Genomic DNA, 11429 nt, shown 5'->3' with positions numbered 1-11429 from the left:
GAGAAAGGAAGGAAGGCAATTAGGGAAGGAATAGGGAGAGAGGAGAGCACAATGTTTTGATCAAGCACCAAACTGTTTTCCAGTGCCAGTACTGGCTGATTCACTACCAGCTCCAGTGCCAAGGGAAGGCTCTTACAAGATGTTTTTGTCCCAGAATTGTTCATTTAGGCAAGGTGGGAATTGCAGACTGTGTGCCTTTTCTACATCGTGCAGCACATACAGAATATTGGAGTAGAGTTCTCAAATTAGATCCTGGTATATGTCCCAGTGAACATCACTGAAAAGAATGACAGTGGGAAAGGTCTGGGGAGTTACAAGTGATTGAGCTACTTACCTGATCATCCAACAGCTTCTAGAAATATTGACCAAAACACTGAAATCTACCCTTTCTATGTTCCCAAACATATACATGCCATATTGCATGTATAAAAGTATGGTTGGAGATTTTTTTTTTAAAAAAATGGGAAAGGGAGGAAGAAAGGAAGCGAGGGAGGGAGGGAAGAAAGGAGAAAGAGAAGGTAGTCTGGTTAAAGAGCTAATATATACTCTGAATGCTCTACTTGTTTTGCTTCTATAATGAAATTGTGTTATCAAAATCCAAAAGAGGATTTTGCCCAAGTAGGCCAAGGAGAAGCGCCATTTCAGTAAATTTAAGACCTACGTTCTATTTAATACTTAGGTAGAACCTCTTCACTGGGTCATTCATCTGTATGCCTCGGTATACAGATGAATGACCGGTACAGTGACTGCTCAGTGTCAGAGGGATGGCAATAGTAATCCCATGGATTCGTGGAGCACTTAAAAGCCTTCAAAGCCAATTTCCATATACAATCTCACTTGATCCTCAAAACGACTCAGTGACGTAGGCAGGCCATTACATCTTAGCCCCATTTTATAGATCAGCAGTTCTCAAACTATTTAGGTTTGGAGCGATCAGAGGTCATGGTGCTCTTTGAGGGACAGTGTGAACTACTGTCACTTTAAATTACATAGCAACTAACTGTAGATTCTGGGGCAAGCAATGTCCTACTATAGGTCAGGCAGAAGCCATGTGGGCTTTGGGAGAAGAGGTGAGTAGAGCCGGGACTTGGTTTAGGTGAGGGTGGAAGCAAAGTAGAGCCCCGGAGGCAAAAGCAGACTTTTCTACAGAGGTGATTTGAAGGCTTTTTAGAGCCCAAATTTGAGGAGCACGTTAGCAGGCTAAACTAGACAAAGCAAGAGGCTCAGAATAACAGGCATGATAATGCAGAAAAAAGGGGTCAGAAGGCCAGTTAGTTGGACTGTGCACAGGGTTGGGGTCCCTGGGTTCCTGCTGTTTTCATGGTGGTCAAGTAGGAAACTGAAATTAGCCTAAAATTTGGAACCAAAATCCTGAAGTAAGGTCAGTGTTAGTCATCTTTTACCCTGATGAGATGGGCTGGACCCATCCTTCCGGACTCTTCTCCAAGACCTAGATGTAGCATAAGAGAAGTTTGACCCTAATCTATTGCTGATAGATGATGTAGGAAAAGATGTGAGGGTCTGAAGCCGATGGCCAAGAAAGAATTCTTGAGACATCTTTGGTGTAAAAAGGTGGTTTTATTAAAGCATGGGGAGAGGATTCGTGGGCAGAAGGAGCTGCACTGGGGTCGTGAGGAGTGGCCCGTTACATACTTTCAAGTTGGGAGGGGGTTAGGGAATAGCGTAAGTCTCTAAGGAATTTGGAGGCAAGGTTTCCAGGACGTTGAGTGGGCTAACTATTGTTGGAAAAAGGTCATTTATTACTGTTTAATAAAACCTGAGTCATGAGACCCTTCATATGTATATCGGTGAGTCATATGCTTGGGGGATGATTGCCAACGTGTATCTTGGGGGAGTAGAGATAAAGGAAGTTTTCAAAGGAATTGTTATATGTTGAAGTAGACTTCCAGGATCCTGGGGTTGGGCTAAGTTGTCTTTTGCCCTTAGCGAAGTATTAACATCGAGGCAGTTGAGTCCCTAGAGGAATGTCATTCTCCCTCTTTCAAGGATTTGTCAATAGGCTGTAAGTAGTAAGGACATTTAGTAATTTTTCTTCTGCCTTTGTTTCCCACATCAATAGAGACCTCTAGTGCAAAGGGCCCCCATAGCGCTTGTCCTACGTGGGATCTGGGGAGAGTGGAGGGAGGCTAAGACCACCAATAAATCAGAGCATTTGAACAGTGATCACAACTGGACTCCTCATCCAAGGATTGATGGACCAAAAAAACAAAAAAACAACCCACAGGAATGTTTGGATTCCCCTCAGAAATTATTTTAGAGAAAAATGACAAGGACAGAGTTTCTTGGGGTTTAGTTATTGTGAGTTGAGTGGGAAAAGGATATGCAGCAGTCCACACAATAGGAGAAAACGTTCCCATTTTGATCAATGGTATTACTACTTCTTCCAAGGTATAAGCTCATAACAGTGGCATTCTCTGACTCTTTTCTGTCCTTTATATACCTAGAGTATATGCAAACTTCACAAGTATTTGTTGAGTGGGTGCCTTATGTCTATATCTTACACGTGAGGAAAACGTTGCCTTCTGCTGCATTGCCACTCTTGGAAAATTCCTCCTTCTATCACAAATGAATTTCTGTAATACCCAGTATGCCTTTCTGAATCCAGTGTCCCTGTCTCTAGCCTGTAGAGCATTATCATACTAATGACTTTGCCTCATCATTAAGGCTCCTTCTTGGTTGCTTATTAACCTCAAAGTTCTCCCCTTGAAGTCCCTCCACAGTCTGACCCCAGTTTACTTATCGTCCAACCTTAGTTTTCTTATACGTCCCCTCAAACCTGCCCTACACAGGGAGGTTCAATGTTCAAATGTTTAACTTTCATACAGCTCGAATCTCCGTATGTCACATACTAACGCTCTGTTGTCCTTAATGTGAAAAACTGTTTTTTATTTATCTTTACCAGCATCGATATTTTCTCAGAACTTTTTTGTCAGAGCTAAGTTTGCAATGAGCAAGTAATCATATTAGCTTTTATATTTTCATTAAATGTGTAATGAATAAATGTGATTCTGAGGCCAGAGTAAACACACAAGCCACTAGGGGAGAAAATGCTTAACATGCTGTACGAGATAAGACTTCAGTAGGTTATACAGGAAACGGCACAAGGCAATGGAGAAAGACTGACTGACAGTCAGTAAATTGACTCTAGAGAAATGTATGTATATTCTCCTCTCTTCCCATAACAACAAATAGTGAAAGAAAGATTAAAATGTACATGGACACAGCAGGGAAGCAGTGTATGTAATATTTTATTTGTTGAGTGGTGGGTGCATCTTTTATCCTTTATGTTGTTAAAAAGAAAACCATATGCCCAAAATGGCATCTTAGGTTAAGGACCCAAGTCAGTAAGCCAAGATTTAATACCTAACCTAACTGCAGTTTCAACCCCCCAGAAATGTAACCTTTAACCAGTCAGTTAGGGATTTTCTAGTCAGTACTAATAAGGCAGTCTATCACCTGGGCCCTCTTCATCCCCTCACAGGAGGATAAGGTAATCCACCCTTTTGTCCCCAAATGAAGGTTACTTCACCCATAATAATCCTTCTGTTTATGACTTCCTGGGCCTGCCTTTAAAAACCTTTCACTTCCTGTAGCCCTTTGGAGTTCCCCTCTACCTGGTAGATGGAATGCTGCCAGAATCATGAATCATTTAATAAAGCCAATTAGATCTTCAAATTTACTTGGTTGGATCTTGTTTTTTAACAATGTATTTTGATTGTCTTAGGTTTTTATAATATGTTTTAATTTGAAACGTTTCATACAAAAACTAGAATTACTTTTTGTTATAGGAAAAATATGATACACATAAATAACCACAAAAGAGTATCTTTTCAATCATATAACCAATACAAAAATGTCAAAAGACACAATCAAGAGATTTGACTGAAAAAATTTAATTTCTGTACTAAAAAAGAAACCTTAATTACTAAAACACTTAAAATATAAAGATCCTCTTACAAATTAAAAATTAAACAGATCTAGTAAAAAAATTGACAAATGCTAAATAAAAAACTAAAAAATAGAAAGGTGTTCAACTATATTAGTAATTGGGGAAATACAAACTTAAAACTATAATAACAAGTACATGGACTGCTAGTGTGTGCAAATTGGTATAAGCACTCCAGACAGAAGTTTGACATTACACATTAAAGTCACTAACAATAGTTATATTCCTAGGAAATCATTCTAAAAGAAATAAGAGTTTCCACAGTGGTTTATTAGATACTCATCACAGTGTTGTTTTATGATTGTAAGGTTGTAAAAAATAAGAAAAAAAGTTCATTAAAACATGATGCACCCAAATGATAAAGTAGTATGCAACAATTAAAACTCATGTGGTGTGGGGGCGCCTGGGTGACTCAAGTTGGTTAAGCATCCAACTCTTGATCTCAGCTGAGGTCTTGATCTCAGGATCATGGATTCAAGCCCTGTGTTGGGCTCCACTAAAAAAAAAAAAAAAAAAATCATGTGGTCCGACTACATTAGATAATGGGAAAATGACCCTGGCATAACATTAAACATTAAGGAGTAGAACAAATACAAAATCGTATAATAATAAAATGGCAATTCAGTGAAACTGAATTACACATATTGTGATACTGTGATATATAATAAGGAATAAATATTTGCTCTTCTACCGGTTCCCAAAACCCTGTAACGACCCCATGATAAGGGCGGTAACGATGCTTTTGTTGTGCTAATGAGGTGACTTTTGGAAAGCCCTGAGGTAACCTAATGCTGGGGCTGGTTGCCAGGGAAACCAACCTTGTGGTAGAAGGGTTGGAATTTTCAGCACCACCTCCCTCCCCAAACTCGGGGAGGGGAGAAGGGCTGGAAGTTGACTCGACTGCCAGTGGCCAATGATTTAATCAACCGTAAGTATGTAATGAGCCTCCATAAAAACCCCAAAAGGACTGGGTTCAGAGAGCTTCCGGCTTGGTGACCAAGTGGACATTTAGGGAGAATGGCACGCCTGGAGATGGCATGGGAGCTCCAAGCCCTTTCTCCATTCCTTGCCCTGTGCATCTCTTCTGTCTGGCTGTTCCTGAGTTATCTCCTTCTACAATAAACTGGTAATCTAGTAAGTAAAACGTTTCTCTGCTCTGTGGGCCGCTCTAGAAAATTAATCGAACTCGAGGAGAGGGCCATGGGAACCTCTCGTTCATAGCCAGTCAGTCAGAAGCACAGGTAAACGAACTGGGCTTGTGACTTGGGTCTGAAGGGGCAGGGTCCTTTTGGGACTGAACCCTCAACTTGTGGGATCTGACGCTATCTCTGAGTAGATAGTGTCAGAATTGAGTTGAATTGTAGGACACTGTTGGTGTCCCCAGAACTGCACACATACAGCATATAAACGTGTGTGTGTGTGTGTGTGTGTGTGACATCAAAATACAGCGGTGATAATACAGTCTTAGAGATCGTATATCCCAGTTGCTTTTCTACTTTCTAGTTTTCAGTATTTTCAAATGTTTTTGAAATAAAAGTAATCAGAAATACATAGTTACTCTAGATTTATACAAGAAGCATCGAGTCTGTTAGAGAGATTGCAAGCCTCCTGTGGAAATGGGGGTAATACAGTAAATGAAGATTTCCGGAGTTGGGGGATATAAAGAAAACGCAGTGTTGTGGCGGTTTCCGCATCTCACAGCGGGGCACCACAGACAGCCCACAGAAGTCTGGAGGCGTAGGTTTGCCCCGTGCTGGGCAGGATTTGCTCTGTGCTAACTACTGCCATAATACTAAGTAACTCACTTGTGTGAACACTTTGCCCTGGCACCGTTTTCCACACTTAAACTTTTGTTCACTTCCCTGAAGGCACAGTGCAGGGGTTGAGTGAAGAGTGAGAATGGCCCTTTTCCATCTGGGTCTTTCTTTTTCTCCATGTGATCCAAGATGTGTACTCTTCATACTATCCACCGTTGTGATCCCGACCCATTACCGTGAGCAAGTGCCAAGGGCCTTTCAAATCCTAGAGCTCCTTCTGGCTCTGTTCCTGAGGCTAGGCATTGGCTCAGGGACCTCGCACAGTTTTGCTTCCTAGTAGTCAAGGGATCACTGAAGGTTATAAATTCCCATTTAGGGCGCCTGGGTGGCTCAGTTGGTTAAGCGACTGCCTTCGGCTCAGGTCATGATCCTGGAGTCCCGGGATCGAGTCCCACATCGGGCTCCCTGCTCAGCGGGGAGTCTGCTGCTCCCTCTGACCCTCTTCCCTCTCGTGCTCTCTATCTCTCATTCTCTCTCTCTCAAATAAATAAATAAAAATCTTAAAAAAAATAAAATAAAATCAATTCCCACTTAGTGCTGAAACTCCAAGCAAATATGGTTGTTTATTTTGAATACAAATTTTTTTTTTGGTCTGGTAAAAAACTTACACCTGAATATTGCAGTTGCCCACCTGATCTCTGGGAAGAGCTGTTACATTTCCCATCAATACCACAAGGCTGATCTTCGGTCAATACAGGCAGGAATGGCCAGTTTAACCAGTTGTTAAATTATTGGAATATATAATGGCTGATAAGTAGCCTCTGCCCCCAGCCCCACCCTCACGTCCCAACCCATTGAGGCTGACTCATTCCCTCCCCTAGGACATTCTGGATCTCCTCCAAATCCAGCAACTGAAGGTATTAATACCTAGCAGAGCAGCCCTCCTTCTCCCCTGCCCCCCTATGCTGAGCAGATGCACAGCTGTTGTCCATCCTGATTGATCAGACGCCAAGTCACTCAGGGTGTTAAATATTTGGAATGATACTCCTGCATCGTTATGGTGTTGAAGACATGCTACACCAGACCAACATAAATCAATCCCATTATTTAAAAAAACTTCTAGCCCAGTGGTTCTCAAACTTGAGCTTGCAGCAGAATCACCTGGACTGCTTGTTAAAACCTACCCATCTGGGCCCTCCCCTCAGAGATTTGGGATTCAGCAGGTCCAGGGTTGGGTCTGAGAATTTGCATTTCTCAGGATTCTCAGGCAATGCTAATGCTCATGCTCCTGGTCCTCAGTTCACGACAGCTCCCTGATAGAAACATACCTCTAGAGCCCTGCTTCGCAAAATCGTTGTGCACAAGAATCCCCTGGGGAACCTTATAATAACAGATTCTTATGCAGTGAATACGGGATGGAGGCTGAAGTTCTGCATGTCTATCAAACTCCCAGGTGATGTCACTGTTTACAAATGACCTTGACTAGCAAGGTTTTACAGCACTAAAGAGAATTCACCCTTCTCCTGCACATAAAGAAAGTCCTAGTTGTAAATCCTTTATCCTTTCTGTATACAATTCCCTAATCTTCCTTCTTGCATTTATTATTCTTTTTGTTGTTGGTCCTGTAGCTCCACCCCCTCCCCCAACAAATTCCCAGGTGACACTGATACTGTTGGTCTCCTGAGCATATTGAATGGTAAGACGCTAGTAGTACGTCCAGTCCTCTGCCTCTCCTGCAGAGTACTTTAGAGAAGCCCCTCCTGTCTTTCCCTGGCGTATATCCTTGAGTTACCCACCTCACAGCGCTCACCCAAAGCCTAAACCTCCGCAAAGAGGAAGATTTCACCAGGGCTTTTGGTAAGAGAGCACAAAACTGACTTTTTTCCTTAGGATAAGACTAATAATGATTCAAGTTTTCTATTATTTACCTACTTCCGTGGCATCTAACATTCTGGGCCAAGGGGTGGCGGGTGGGGGGCAGAGGGAGAGAGAGAGAGAATTTCAAGCAGGTCTCACGCCCGGTATAGAGCCCAACGTGGGGCTCGATCTCATGACCCTGAGATCATGACCTGAGCTGAAATCAAGAGTCAAATGCTTAACCGACTGAGCCACCAGGCACCCCTATGGTACTTACCATTCTGCTGTGCCTCTGTAAATTCTAAGGTGGATTCCAAGTAATGTATAGGAATGATTTATCTATTTTTTTCTTTAAAAAAATTTTTTTTCACTCTCTTTTGCCCTTCCTTTCTCCCTTTTCTTCTCGTCAGCTTTTTTTCTCTTCTGCCCACTCTGTTTTTTCTTGTCAATTTTTTCAAGGTTTAAAATTCCCAACCCCACTCACAGGATTCCACCCTGGTACACTGAAACACACAGACACACACAACACATACACACACCCCTGACTTCTCAGAGACTCCACCCAGACTACATACAAGCTTCCTGCTTCCAACAATGAGGTCGGAGATGAGTCTAGGAAAATACATGTGAGTGTCTGTCAGGGAAACAAAGAAGGCAGTCAGGTGCAAAGGGGAAGGCTGGTTGCTCTTTTCTAGAAAAGACTTGACCAGGAGCTTTTTTCCAGGACTTGAACTGTGCCCTGTTTACCAACTAAGCACTTTCTCTGCAAACCATAAAAAAAGGTGTCCGTTTTTATGAAGCTGGCCATTTTCTGGGTTTTAATAGTGCTTAATTCCAGTTAAGAATAAACAGATTTCTGTGAGCTGTCAACTTATACTCTGACAGTACGAGCAAATTCTGTGGAAAAGTCTACAAGTGCTGAAAAGGCAGAATTACCGGCCCCACCTTGCTCAACTTCCAGGAACCTCAGGATGTGCCAGGAGTTTGTTGGTACAGCAGCCTGAGGTTAATTCTGTATTACTTTCTTTACAAGTGCAGTGGAGGAAAGTTCAGGAAGAGCTAATTCGATGGGGAAAAGGAAGGTAGAAATGAAAGATGTGGTCTTGATGCAGAGAAAAAAGAAATTCACTCCCCAAGTTCAGTTCATCCATTGCTAAATGGCTTTCTAAGAGACCTGCATATTTTTAGCTGACCCCATGTTCCTCCCTGTGTGACAGTGACAGGTGACCCAGACTTGAATTCTAAATTAATTCTGCCTAAGATATCTTGTCTAAACTTGCAGTACTGTACCTTGATCATCTCACCTCTAGAGTAGACACAGTCACCTTAACTGGGTACTTGCAAGGTAACCTAAATAAAGTGATGCCTAGAACCAAGCCCACACTTCAAAGCAGTGATTCCTAACTGGGGGCTTGGAGGATGTTCAATATGTGTCAACATCCATCTCTCCCTCTTGGATGAAAAAGAAAGAAAAGGAGAAGGAAATGATAAGATCTTCAGTATATGGCCAGGCAGAAAATTCCTGGCTGTGATGGTAGAAACATCAGTGTCAGGGGTCTCAAACTCAAATGCCAATCGAAGCCAGGCAAGTAGTATCAATAAGTAGGGACACCCTAGAGGCAAAGAGAAAGGAATAACATTAGAAATACTTAACATACCTATTGTAGTAGAGGTCAAATAGCTGCACACTCACAACAGAAAGGCACCTTGCCACTCTACCTTGAGTTCTTTTTCTTTTTTTTTTAAGATTTTATTTATTTGACAGAGAGAGACACAGAGAGAGAGGGAACACAAGCAGGGGGAGTGGGAGAGGGAGAAGCAGGCTTCCCGCGGAGCAGGGAGCCAGATGTGGGGCTTGATCCCAGGACTCTGGGATCATGACCCGAGCCGAAAGCAGATGCTTAACGACTCAGGGGCCCCCTACCTTGAGTTCTTAAAGTGGTAAAAGATGGTGGGCATAGTGGTTCACTGGAAAGAGTATGCCCCCTCCAGAGGGGCAGTCATTACTGTCCACCTGACAAGTGCTGCCAGAGCTTATGACTTTTGTCAAGACAAGTAAGAGGCTTTGTTTTTTCCTAAAACATTTAGTTTGTAAATGTTGGCTAACACTCTGGTATGGCCAAGTTGGCATGCCGTCAGAGGGTTGTGGACAGCTAGGTTTTCTTTCTCTTTTTAGAGTTCTGCCAGCTCAAAAGGGAGCACATTGAATTTCTGTTTGCTTTCTATTCTCTAAGAGGTAAGAAAGGCCTTTCTGAAGCATAAACTTGGGAATCCAGAAGGAAATGCAGTCTTTGCTGGCTTGGGCTAGGAATTGTACACATGTGACTAGATTTTTTTTTTTTCAATCTCTCTTCATTCTCACCATATCCCTATGAGGTAGACATTATACCCATTTCACAGATGAGGACATAAGCAGTAATTTGCTCGAGATCTCAGAAGAGCAACTTTCAGATCTGAAACCAAGTTATTTTCTCCAAGTGTAGCCCCTGTCATATACTATGAAGTGGAAAGATAACATTTGTCTGAACCCAAAGCTCATGTTCCTTCTACGTTCTCCCTGGGTATTCCAGAGCGTTAATGAATATTTTGAGCCCGGGTATATCGGAAACCAGAATTTAAATTCCCTGATCCCTGAAGTCAGATTTTGGTCTATTACTGCATACCTTATGTGAGAAATTTTAAGTCACCCGTGATGAGGTTAGTCATAGTGTTTGCAGTTTGACTCAAGCAGAGAGATTTCTATAATATTGTATCTGAATACTTTCTGGGTAATTATCAGAAATCCCACCTTAATCCAGTTTAAACTATAAAGGAATTTATTGTGGAAATGAACATTTCAGACTTAGCTTGAGCATCCGGCCACGCTTAATCCAATGGATCAAGGTATCACCAAAACCCCAACTTTCTTCGATGTCTCCTCACATCTTTGTGGAATATTGGCCTTAAACAAAAACTGGGTTCCTGTGTGTTTTTTAGGAGCTGCCAGCCAGCATCTTGTTTATATCCAGATGAGGAAAGAGAAAGTTTTACTGACTCTGTCACAGGTGCTAGAAATGGCATTTTCTTGCTTGCTTCTCTCTCTATTAACTCTTGACCTAAAGATAAGATTGTTGGCGGATTAAGATAATGAGGGTCTAACCCTGGATTTAGGGTTGGATTAATCCCACACAAACTGCATAGCTGCTATAAAATGGAGGAGGAATAAATTCACCCACAGGAAAATCAGTGTATTTTTGGTGGCAAGTGGAGGAAGCAGGTACTGGGAGGTGACTGTTGATATCTGCTACAAAAGCCAAGTTGGGGGGCGCCTGGGTGGCTCAGTTGGTTAAGCGGCTGCCTTCGGCTCAGGTCATGATCCCAGGGTCCTGGGATCGAGCCCCATGTCCGGCTCCCTGCTCGGCAGAGAGCCTGCTTCTCCCTCTCCCTCTGCCTACCATTCTGCCTGCTTGTGCTGTCTCTCTATCTGTTGAATAAATAAATAAAATCTTTAAAAAAAAAAAAAAAAGCCAAGTTGGCCTGTGGCCATACAGGAAATATGCGTACTTCATACTTCATCTAATACATACAAAAAAGGAAAAGCAGGCAATTCATTCCTGAGAGACCTGACTGGCTGTATGGAGAGGCCAGAAAGGAGGATTTTGCTGTTTTTGTGTTATTCTAGAATTCTGCAACTTCTTTCATTTTTCTTGTTATTTCTCTGAAGAAGATTTGGGGAACATTGGTCATGGCCACCTTTGGGTTATTTTCTAATGTTAAATTCTGAAAAATGACAAATCACCATGTGTAGGGTTTGGCAAAATGCTGTTTTTGTATGGCCCGCCAGCTAAGAATGGTTTTTGCATTCTTAA

This window comes from Eumetopias jubatus, unplaced genomic scaffold (genome assembly GCF_037043125.1).
Source record: "Eumetopias jubatus isolate StellerSeaLion01/CBP00866 unplaced genomic scaffold, mEumJub1_p1.0 scaffold_15, whole genome shotgun sequence".
NCBI lineage: Eukaryota > Metazoa > Chordata > Mammalia > Carnivora > Otariidae > Eumetopias > Eumetopias jubatus.
This window is presented reverse-complemented; position numbering follows the sequence as displayed.